At 37.5% G+C, this 11,359-nt stretch overlaps 1 non-coding gene across 1 annotated transcript; it reads right to left on the reverse strand.

Annotated features, from left to right (window-relative positions):
* Window positions 1-5,839: 5,839 nt before the first annotated feature.
* LOC115702077 (small nucleolar RNA R71) lies at window positions 5,840-5,946 on the reverse strand. The gene has a single exon (XR_004008793.2). It is a non-coding gene; the product is annotated as a small nucleolar RNA R71 (small nucleolar RNA).
* Window positions 5,947-11,359: the final 5,413 nt, after the last annotated feature.

Consider the following 11,359-nt stretch of genomic DNA (forward strand, 5'->3'; position numbering starts at 1 on the left):
GCCCAGGTTGGATGCATGGAGTATGCATCGAAAGGGACCGACATTGAACTTTGACTTAGATTTATTAAACTTACCGTAATATCTATTCAAGTCAATATCGCCTAGTTGATCCTAGATCAAATGATCTTAATCCTGTTATGATTAGGCTCAATCTCAAGAGGCTATTCGTGTTCTTTGATTTGTTAGTTAAGCTTACTTTTGGGTCAGGGTGATACGTACATTTTGGAAACACGGTAGTGCAATTGAGTGGGAGCGCTAACATAAACATGGAATAGCTTCTATCTGACGAATAGTAAGTAAAGGATGATCTCCTTCGAGCTTGACCAAATGAAAATAAATGGTGGAGTACTCATTTCACATAAGCTGAAATATCATTTATACGGGGTTAAGTGTTTTAAGGATAAAATACATTGTAGGGTGTAACGGTAATCTAATCCCTTTACAGTGTAGATCATTCATATAGAGGATCATTGATCAAATTAGGATTATAACAATGGATAACTAATGATGTGTCTATATGGTGGAACATATAGAGCATTCTATATACTGAGAGTGCAATTCTAAGTTCTATGCGTGGATTCAACGAAGAATTAATAAGTCAGTGAATTTAGGTTATAAATTATTGATCTGCTTATTGGAAGCTCGGTTATATAGACCCATGGCCCCCCCACTAGTTGAGATAATATTGCTTGTAAGACTCATATAATTGGTTTTGATTAATCAATTATAATTCTCAAATTAGGCTATGTCTATTTGTGAATTTTTCACTAAGTAAGGGCGAAATTGTAAAGAAAGAGTTTTAGGGGCATATTTGTTAATTATGATACTTTGTATGGTTCAATTAATAAATATGATAAATGACAATATTATTTAATAATTATTTATAGTTATTAAATAGTTAGAATTGGCATTTAAATGGTTGAATTAGAAAATTGGCGTTTTTGAGAAAATCAGATGCAAAAATGATAAAACTGTAAAATTGCAAAAAGTGAGGCCCAATTCCATATTGCCAAGGGCCGGCCGCTTTTGTAGGGTTTTACCTCTGATATTTTCATTATTTTAATGCCAAATAATTCAAACCTTACCCTAGTGGAATGCTATAAATAGATAGTGAAGGCTTCAGGAAAATTACACTTTTCATTCAAAAAAACCTGAACCTTCTCTCTCTATACCTGGCCGCCCACTCTCTCTCTCTCTCTTCTTCCTTAAGATTTCAAAATACTTAGTGATTAGAGTAGTGCCCACACACAGCAAGTGATACCTCAATCATAGTGAGGAAGATCGTGAAGAAAGACTTTCAGCAAGAAGGAGTTTCAACACAAAAGAAGGAGAGAAAGAGATCCAGGTTCAGATCTTGATAATACTCTGCGACAGAAAGGATACAAGGGTTAGAGATCTGAAAGGAAGTAGTCATATTATTCTGCTGCACCCAATGTAAGGTTTCTAATACTTAATATGTGTTTAATTTCATAATCGTTTTAGAAGTTCATATTTAGGGTGTTAATCAACATACTTGTGAGTAGATCTAAGATCCTGGTAAAATAATTTCCAATAACCATGACTTTCTATCTAAGAACATAAGTGGTATTTTTCTCATCGATTGTGTCAAGATAACAGAGGCAGTGGGACCATCTTATATAGAATAACATGATAGAACACTTTGGAATGAAGATTATCTCCTCTACTTTACTACTTTATTTTCAGACTTAGTCATATTCTTAGAAAAGTAGCATTTGTTGAAACAAACACTTTCTTATCTTAATGACCATAGGATTGTCGACCCCTAATCACTTAGAATTGCTATCAAACATACAAACCTTAGTTAACAGTTTTAGCTTTTCTTAAGATCACGATCATGACATCCATGAATCTAGTAATGGTTTACACTAAGTACACAACCATTCCATCATTCTGAAATTTTCCTATCACTAAGGTATTTCCCTAGAACAACTTAGGCAGCTACTAGTAACTAATCATAAACCTTTCAATTTCATCAATATGCAATCCGAATTTCTAGGAAGGTAAGTTTGAATACAATTTTAAATTCAACTTACTGATCTTTGAACTGCATATCCACCAAACATTTCTCCACCTCTATCAGTTCGCAAGATCTTTAACTACTTACCTTAATGATTTTTCACCATTGCTAGAAATTCATAAAATTTCTCAAATATTTCAAATTTCATTGCATAAGGTAAAATCTAGAGTGATCGTCTAAAGAATTTAACTTTAACTCATATCTACCCCTGAATGTACATCCATATTTTCGAATATAGATGATCTTACTTTCAAGTGGATATTGGCATATTTTCTCTTTGTAGAGAATGATCTTGTCAAAAACACTATGAACAAGATGCAAATGCCATAGATATAATATAATGTGGTTGTGGTCTTTGATGACTTAGGTTTAGTTACAATAAAGAGTTCTTAGAATAATTCAAGTGGGTCTTGGTCACAGAATACAAAACTCATATTCTATACATAAACATACAATTTGGATCCATTAACAGAAAATGGATATTAATGTTGGGATTTTATGCCCTAAATAAAACCCATTTCAATACAATCTGATTTGTTATCAATAGAAGATTAGAAGTCATTTATGTTTACATGTAGTTTTCATGTTTATAGTTTAATGTGTACAAAATCTGTTAAGTCCAGAATATATAGTTATTCATAATTACAGTGATGTCAACACAGTGGAAGGTAATTGTGATTATATGCTTCAAAAGATAATGTCCCTTGATTCATCAGTGCACTGGATTTACACTGATGTGATAGTCAGCGATAAGGCTTACTTACACCTTGGATAGGTGTTATGTTCTTTCCAAAACATTGGCAAAGTATGCTAGTTTTGGATGTATGGAGTATACATTGAACTGGGACCGATATTGATCTTGGTAAAGATATTATAATCTTACCGTTGTATCTTTCTAAGTCAATATCACTGGTTGATCTTAGATCAAAAGATCTCAATCCTGACATGGTTAGGTTCAATCTCAAGAGTGTTATTTGTATAGGGCCGGCCACTTTTATAGGGTTTTTCATCTGATATTTTCATTATTTTAATGCCAAATAATTCAAACCTAACCCTAGTGGAATGCTATAAATAGATAGTGAAGGCTTCAAGAAATTTACACTTAACTTACTACTTTCTCCTTCAGAGAAAAACCTGAGCCTTCTCTCTCTATACCTAGCCGCCACTTCTCTCTCTCTTTTCTTCCTTGAAATTTTGAAATACTTAGTGATTAGAGTAGTGCCCACACACAGCAAGTGATACCTCAATCATAGTGAGGAAGATCGTGAAGAAAGACTTTCAACATGAAGGAGTTTCAACACTAAAGAAGGAGAGAAAGAGATCCAGGTTCAAATATTGATAATGCTCTGCTACAGAAAGTAATCAAGGGCTAGATATCTGAACGGAAGGAGTCATTATATTCCGCTGCACCCAATGTAAGGTTTCTAATACTTTATATGTGTTTATTTCATAAAGTTCATATTTTGGGTGTTAATTAACATACTTGTGAGTAGATCTAAGATCCTGGTAAAATAATTTCCAACAACTGGCCTCAGAGCCATGGTAATTGATTTGCTTGCAAGAAATTTGGACTTAAAACGATTTGTTTGTGTTTTGGATGGTATCATGTTGTTTTGAGTGTTGTTTGATAATTGATTGATGTTTGTGAATTTTCGTGAAAAATAATTGAATATCTGTTTCTGGAATTATTTTTATTGGATAGTATGGAAAAAATTAAGCAATTTACTTTTTTACATAACTCAATTTCGATTTAATTTGAATTAGTTATGATTTTTTGAAGTTTTGAAAAATATCAGGATGGTGTCACTGCAACACGCGCGCGTGGAAATCATGCAGCACCCTTGCTGCGCCGTGTTTCTGTTAGGTTATAATTAACCTATATTTCGGGTCTTTAAAGTTAGCATTATCTCGTCTATTGGTGTCTTTTGGAGCAGTTTTACGCTTGATTTTCATTATTTCAGGTTCCCGGGGTGTTAAAGTTCGAATTCAGTCAAATGGCGAAAAACTGGGATAAACTTGGAAAAATTGGAAAATTCGGTTCCAGAAGTGTCAGTAGTCGCGACCTCCAGAGAGCCTGGTCGCGACCCTTTTTCCTGGTCGCGACCATGGTCGCGACTTCGTAAGTTAGGCAGAAACTCGGTTTTTCGAGTTTTGCCTGTAGTCGCGACCAGCTTAAATGCTAGTCGCGACTAGGTACGGAAATCGCAGATTTGACCTAATTTTGATTTTTCACTCAATTGGAGGCTCACCACTCATCCCTATATAAGGAATACGACATTGAAGGTCAAAGGCAAGCAAAAACAGACCTAATAGTGGAGGCAAAGTGGAGAGGAAGCTATCTTGAAGACCCGGAGCGATACCACCTTCTAGTTTCTTTCTTTTACCCTTTTTATTCATCTTTATGTTTGTTTTTATTTCTGAATTAATCATGGATGTTTTTAGAGTTATTATGAACTAAATTTCCCAATAAGGGAGGATGATGATTGTTGTTTAAGTTTATGCCTAGTTAATAAATAATTGCCATTCCTTCATCTTATGTGTGAATACTATCTTTATTTGTGTTTAATTTCATGTGTAAGCTTGATCACCTTTTACATGCTCTATGATCCTGATTCGAAATCTGAAAAGTGAGAATTAGGAATGCTAAAATTTGGATAGTCTAGGTTTTGATGTAAAACGAAAGTATTTACATAGCCTTAGTGACTAATAGATTATTGCTTAATGCTGATTTTGTGTTGATCTAATTAAGATGTTAATTAGAGAACATATTATTTAGAACCTAAAAGATCTGAAAAGAGTTAGGTTAATTTATAATCTGTCTTTCACATTGAGATAAGGATAGCAATTAGGCATTGACATAGGTAGCTTATCAACAGGATTCACCTCCCTAATCTCTCATCTTGATTAATCTTCGTTTATTTTCTCTTTAATTTCTGAGTTATTTACTTTTAAAATTGCAAACTTATTATTTTACCAAATAGAATCATAAGTATAGTTTAGTAGTACTTAATCCAATTCCCTGTGGTTCGACCTCACTTGCGTGAGATACTACTACGTACACTTGCGTAGTAAACAGAATGTTCGTAACAAGTTTTTGGCGCCGTTGCCGGGGAATTATTTAAAGATTAATATTACACAAAATTATACTAACTTCTACTTTGGTATATTTTCTCTTGCTGATTTTTCTAACCTTTTTCTTGCAATATTTTCTTGATCTATTTCAGGAATCATAAGTGTATGCGCCGTCAAGGACAAGCAGTGATATTACCAGTTGATCCCGAAATCGAGAAAACTTGTAGGAGAAACCGAAAGAACAAGAGGCAAGAGGGAGTTCTAGCAACTGCTGAAACTTCAGACATCATGGCTGCCAATGCTGCAAACAATGGAGGCAATAACGGTAACAATGGTGGCGCAGTAGAAGATCAAGCTAATGGCCGCAGCTTGAGAGATTACATTCTCCCTACTCTGACGGGAGTGCAGTCATGTATCAGACCACCGGCAGTGGATGCAAATAACTTTGAGATCAAACCTGCCATACTTCAGATGGTGCAGTCTTCAGTTCAGTTTGGTGGCCTCCCTTCTGAAGATCCTAATCTGCATCTCTCTAACTTCATGGAACTTTGTGAAACCTTTAAAGTTAATGGAGTTAGTGATGATGCTATTCGACTGAGACTGTTCCCATTCTCTCTTAGAGAGCGAGCCAAGAGTTGGCTAAACTCCTTGCCACCCAACTCTATCGCCACCTGGAATGATCTGGCAACGAAATTCTTGTCAAAGTTCTTTCCTCCAGCCAAGTCTGCAAAGCTGAGAGGAGAAATTAATAACTTCTGCCAACAAGATAATGAATCTCTCCATGAGGCTTGGGAGAGGTTTAAAGATCTGATCAGAAAGTGCCCTCACCATGGTATAGAGAAGTGGATGCTGGTCCACAACTTCTACAATGGGTTGGTAGGAAATACAAGAACTTTAATAGATGCTGCAGCTGGAGGAGCCTTTATGAGGAAGAGTGCTAATGAGGCTTATGATCTATTGGAGGAGATGGCTCTAAACAATCAACAGTGGCCAACTGAGAGGAGTCAATCAAAGAAGGTAGCTGGTGTGTTAGAGGTCGATGCCATCACCAAGTTGACAGCACAGGTTGAGGCATTGACAAAGATAATTGCAGGGCAAGCTAAACAAGCCCAAGTTGTGTGTGAGTTATGTGGGGGAAGCCATCACTTTTCAGAATGCCAAGCTGATGTGGATGATTTGCCAATGGATGAAGCTAAAGCCATTGGAAACTATTCACAGAACAACAACAACAACTATGGGTTCAACCAGGGTAATAACCGAAGAAACAGTGGGTTCTATCAGCAACGAAATCAGAACCAGAATCAGAACCAACAGTTTAATCAGCAACAAACCTCTGGTGGAAATTCTGGTTTGCAGACAGATTTATTGCTACAATTCATGACTGAAACTAGATCTTCCATTAAAGACCTGCAGACTCAGATGGGCCAATTAGCAACTCAGGTAGCAACCCGTCCTCAAGGAAATTTGCCTAGTACAACTGAAATTAATCCTAAGGAAAACTGCAATTCAATTACCACGAGGAGCGGTAAGAAGTATGATGGGCACCGAATTGACACAACCAATTGATGTAAATAAGGAGATTAAAGATCAACCAGTGCCAACCCCAACACCAACAGTAGAGAAGGCTACTGATAGCTCAACACAACCACAACAGTCCCCACCAATCAGTATTGAGCATCATGAAAAGATACCTTATCCTCAGAGACTCCGTAAGACCAATCTAGACAAGCAGTTCACAAAATTTCTAGAGGTCTTCAAAAGACTACACATCAACATTCCTTTTGCTGAAGCCTTGGAACAAATGCCCCGTTATGTGAAGTTCATGAAGGAGGTATTGTCTAAGAAGAGGAAATTGGAGGACTATGAAACAGTGGCATTAACTGAGGAGTGTAGCGCCATTTTGCAAAAGAAACTACCGCCCAAGCTTAAAGATCCGGGTAGTTTCAATATTCCATGCTCTATAGGGGGTTCGGTGGAAACCAAAGCTCTCTGTGACTTGGGAGCAAGCATTAATCTAATGCCATTGTCTGTCTTCAAAAGGCTAGGATTGGGAAAAGCAAAGCCTACAACAGTGACTTTACAACTGGCAGATCGTTCTTTGACTCATCCTCGTGGGATAATTGAAGATGTACTGGTGAAGGTTGGTAAGTTTATCTTCCCTGCTGATTTCCTAATTCTTGATATGGAAGAAGATTCAACTATTCCCATTATTTTGGGAAGACCATTCTTAGCCACGGGCCGAGCATTAATAGATGTTCAAAAGGGGGAGTTAAAGTTGCGAGTGCAAGATGAAGAGGTCATTTTTAATGTTTTTGCCCCAACCGACATTCCTACCTGTTGTAAGATTGAGACAGTGAAGAGTTCTTCTGCAAAAGCTGATAAGAAGAAAGCAAAGCCTAAAGAGCGATTTCGAACGATTCGGCGACGTTGGAAAAGATTGGTGTGTGGGAATTCTGAAAATGAACTTATTCTGGTGCAAAACTCTGAAATTATCAACTTGGGAGGTCAATTTAACCAAGCCAAGTCTGCCATGATCTTGGCGCCACTTTGAAGTGCAAGGCTCAGCGTCTAGCTGCATGACGATAAACACAGCGCTTCTGGGAGGCAGCCCAAGTATTATTTTGTTTTGATTATTTTGTTAGTATTTTCAATTTTTAGTTTAGTACCAGACATTATTTCTTTTTAATTGATCGTGAAAAGCGTGAAAAAAAAATTATATATTTTCGACCTGAAGCCCAGAAGTCGCGACTAGCATTAAGCCTAGTCGCGACCTATTTCTCAAGTCGCGACCTCAGTCGCGACTTGCTGATTTTCCAGAAAGGCCTGAATTTTCCTCGTTAGCTAGTCGCGACTAGCCTTTGGCCAAGTCGCGACTTGCTGAAAAAAAAAATTCTATAAATTCACACTTTCCCCCTCATTCAACCCTACACAAACCAAATTCAAATTTCAAATTCTCTCAGCCGACCCTACCCTATTTTCATCTCAAAAATTCAATTTTTCATCTCCAATCTTCAATCTTATCATCTTTTCTCAAATCCCTTAAATCCAATCTAATCAAAAACCCAATTTCACTCAACAATCTACACATATCATCAAAACCCACACCAAAGAATACCCAAATCCAAAAAAATCACCATTGTTGTCACCCTCAACCTCAAGCTTTTAAGAACATTCAACAATGGAGGTGGAGTAAAGCGTTTTCGGGTTTGTAAGTATCACTTTCTTCATTCTTCCAAGAATTTGATTAATTATTTTGAGATTTTGAGTGATATAAATGTGTGTGGTGTAAAAATATTGATGATATTGGGTTTATTATTATTGTATTGTGGTATTGAGTGGTTAGGAACATTGATTGAGTGAATATTTTATTTTTGGGATAGAGGAAATTTAAGGGGAGGTGCTGCCCAATTTTTCTTAGAAAAAAAAAAGTTTCAGAAAAAAAAAAAAAAAAGTAATTTCGAAAAAAAAAAAATTCTGAAAAAAAAAGAGAAAAAAAGAAAAAATGGCACCAAAGAGGACTAGGAATGTTGAGGAAGGTTCGTCTTCGAACCCACCACCAACGGGTTTTGATAGAACCCGCTTTGGTAGTATCGAGGCTCACAATCGCTTCGTAAGGTTGAAGAATAGAGCCTATATTGAAGATAGGGGTATTGAATTCCCAGAAAATCCATTGAGGCACCAACCTCGGTTTGAGACGATCAGAGCGCAAATTGAAAGAATGAAGTGGGGAAGTTTTGTGGATACTCGGGGTCGGGCTAATGTTACTATGGCCTGTGAATTCCTTGCGAATTGGCCCGACCGCCGAAATGGGGAAGTGAAGGTTCGTGGAAAGAAAGTTCCCGCCACTGCTGACGCATTCAATGTGATGTTCTCTGTCCCAGATTACACTAGGGAGGAACAACGCCTCCGAATTATTGAGGAGGAAGAGCAATTTGATATGGTGGATGTCGCGGAGACAGTGGGATTTCCTGGGTTGAGGTTCCATGACAATGATGGTACCGAGGGGTCGCCCAATATTCTATACCGGTGTGAGCTTAACCCGGTGGCAAAAACATGGCTGTACTTTGTGAGTGCTCGGTTAGTGCCCAACAAGCATTTTTCCGATGTCCAAATGGATCGCCTTAAATATGTGTACGCCATAATGAAAGGGTACAACATTAACATTGGACAAGTCATAAGGCAGAGCATTGACCAAATCGTGCAAGGAGCCACGGGAGGTGGTTTCGGTTTGGCAGGGGTTATCACAGAACTCTGCGGGGCATATGAAGTTCCCCAGTTAGAGTTTGACAACACGGTGTTGCCACTTCGTAAGATGGACATCGCCTTTGTCAACAGGCTGAAAGAGCCACACCCCTATGGGCAGCCACCACCTGATGCACCGCAAGGGCGCAGGCGGCAACGTGAGCCTAGTGTTGAGGAAGAAGAAGAGGAGCAAACACTTCAATTGCCTGGGCCCATCGATCCTACAACACAATACACTCATGCACAGCTGAGTTACATAATTCAGCAGAACAACCACATGCAACAATACATGGTGCAGAGGAGTATCTATGATGAGGGACAAGTTCAGCAACTCAACTCTCTCATCAACAGAATGAACATTGGGATTGATGACCCGAACTACTTGGCACAACCTCCTCGGTTCTATCCCTATGACCAGCCGCCACCACCCAACCCTTTCTGAAAGGGTCTCAGGTAAGTTTCTTCTCTCTGCATTTTACTGTATACATTGGGGACAATGTAATATTTAGTTTGGGGGGAGAGGCTTAAGAAGAATTTTTTTTTTTTAAATTCTGCACTTTAATTTCTGCATTTTAATTTTCTGTTTTAGTTTTTTTTGTTTTAGTTAAGGAATGGCAATAAGCTTGATGATAGTTGTATACTGCTGATTAGTGTGATGTGATCTGAAACTGTAAAATAACTGTGTGCTTGATTTTGTTAACTCTTTGGATTAGTTTGGATGCGTAGAAACCTGTGTTTTTCTGCAAATACTCAAGTTGTGAAAATTGTTATAACTGTTTTACTATGGTTTGTGGTAAGATTGACAGGATAGCTTAGAACTTGCATGTTTATTCTTTTGAGGCGAAATCCTTGATAGTGTTCAATTGGAATATGACTTAGGCATTTGTTGGATAGTTTGAGCCTTTCAAGCCTACCATAATGTATATCCCTAGTTACCCTTTTGAGCCTTAACCTGTTGTGTTTTCACCCACTGATTTGAAATTTTGCAACCACACTATTAATTTTTATTCTCACCATGATTATCCATGATATCATAAGCTATATGATTAGTTTGGGGGAAAAGAAACATTTAGTGTGACGAAATAGTGAGTGGGAGAAAAAAATTTGTAAGATTGAGAAGAAAAGAAAAAAAATTGTGTAACTCAATGTCACTGAAAAAAAAAAGAGAGAAAAAAAGAACAAAGAAAAAAAATAAAGTATATGATTTCAGTGATGTTGGAAAATAGTAAATATATCTTCTCTCAATCTTGGTAAATGCGGGAACACTATGGGGTATTGAAAAAGAAAAGTAAGAAGCTTGTGGGTTCTGTTTGTGCGCTTATGATATCTTGAGCCAAAATTGTTTTTTTGCCTATCCCTGAATATCTGAGCCATATTACCTAAACCTTGAAAAGACCTAATGATTCCAAAGAATACTGTCAACATTAGTGGAGAAAGGTAAACATGCAAGCTTATGAGTTATCGGGTTGTGGAACTAATGGAAAGAGTAAAACGTTTACAACGATGTTTCATATTTGAGTAGATTGTTGCAGTTGTACATAGTGTTGTTAATTGAGCATCCGAGTTAATTGTTAGAGTTAGTAGGATCAAAATTCTAGTTTATGCAAGGAAGAAAACAGAGCATGAGTCAGCAGTGTAGTGATTATCTGATAGCGTAGTTAGTTTTTTTTTTTTATCTTACTCGGGGGCGAGTAAGAATCTAGTTTGGGGGATTTTGTTAGGTTATAATTAACCTATATTTCGGGTCTTTAAAGTTAGCATTATCTCGTCTATTGGTGTCTTTTGGAGCAGTTTTACGCTTGATTTTCATTCTTTCAGGTTCCCGGGGTGTTAAAGTTCGAATTCAGTCAAATGGCGAAAAACTGGGATAAACTTGGAAAAATTGGAAAATTCGGTTCCAGAAGTGTCAGTAGTCGCGACCTCCAGAGAGCCTGGTCGCGACCCTTTTTCCTGGTCGCGACCATGGTCGCGACTTCGTAAGTTAGGCAGAAACTCGGTTTTTCGAGT

The sequence above is a fragment of the Cannabis sativa genome, chromosome 8 (assembly GCF_029168945.1).
Source record: "Cannabis sativa cultivar Pink pepper isolate KNU-18-1 chromosome 8, ASM2916894v1, whole genome shotgun sequence".
NCBI classification, from domain to species: domain Eukaryota; kingdom Viridiplantae; phylum Streptophyta; class Magnoliopsida; order Rosales; family Cannabaceae; genus Cannabis; species Cannabis sativa.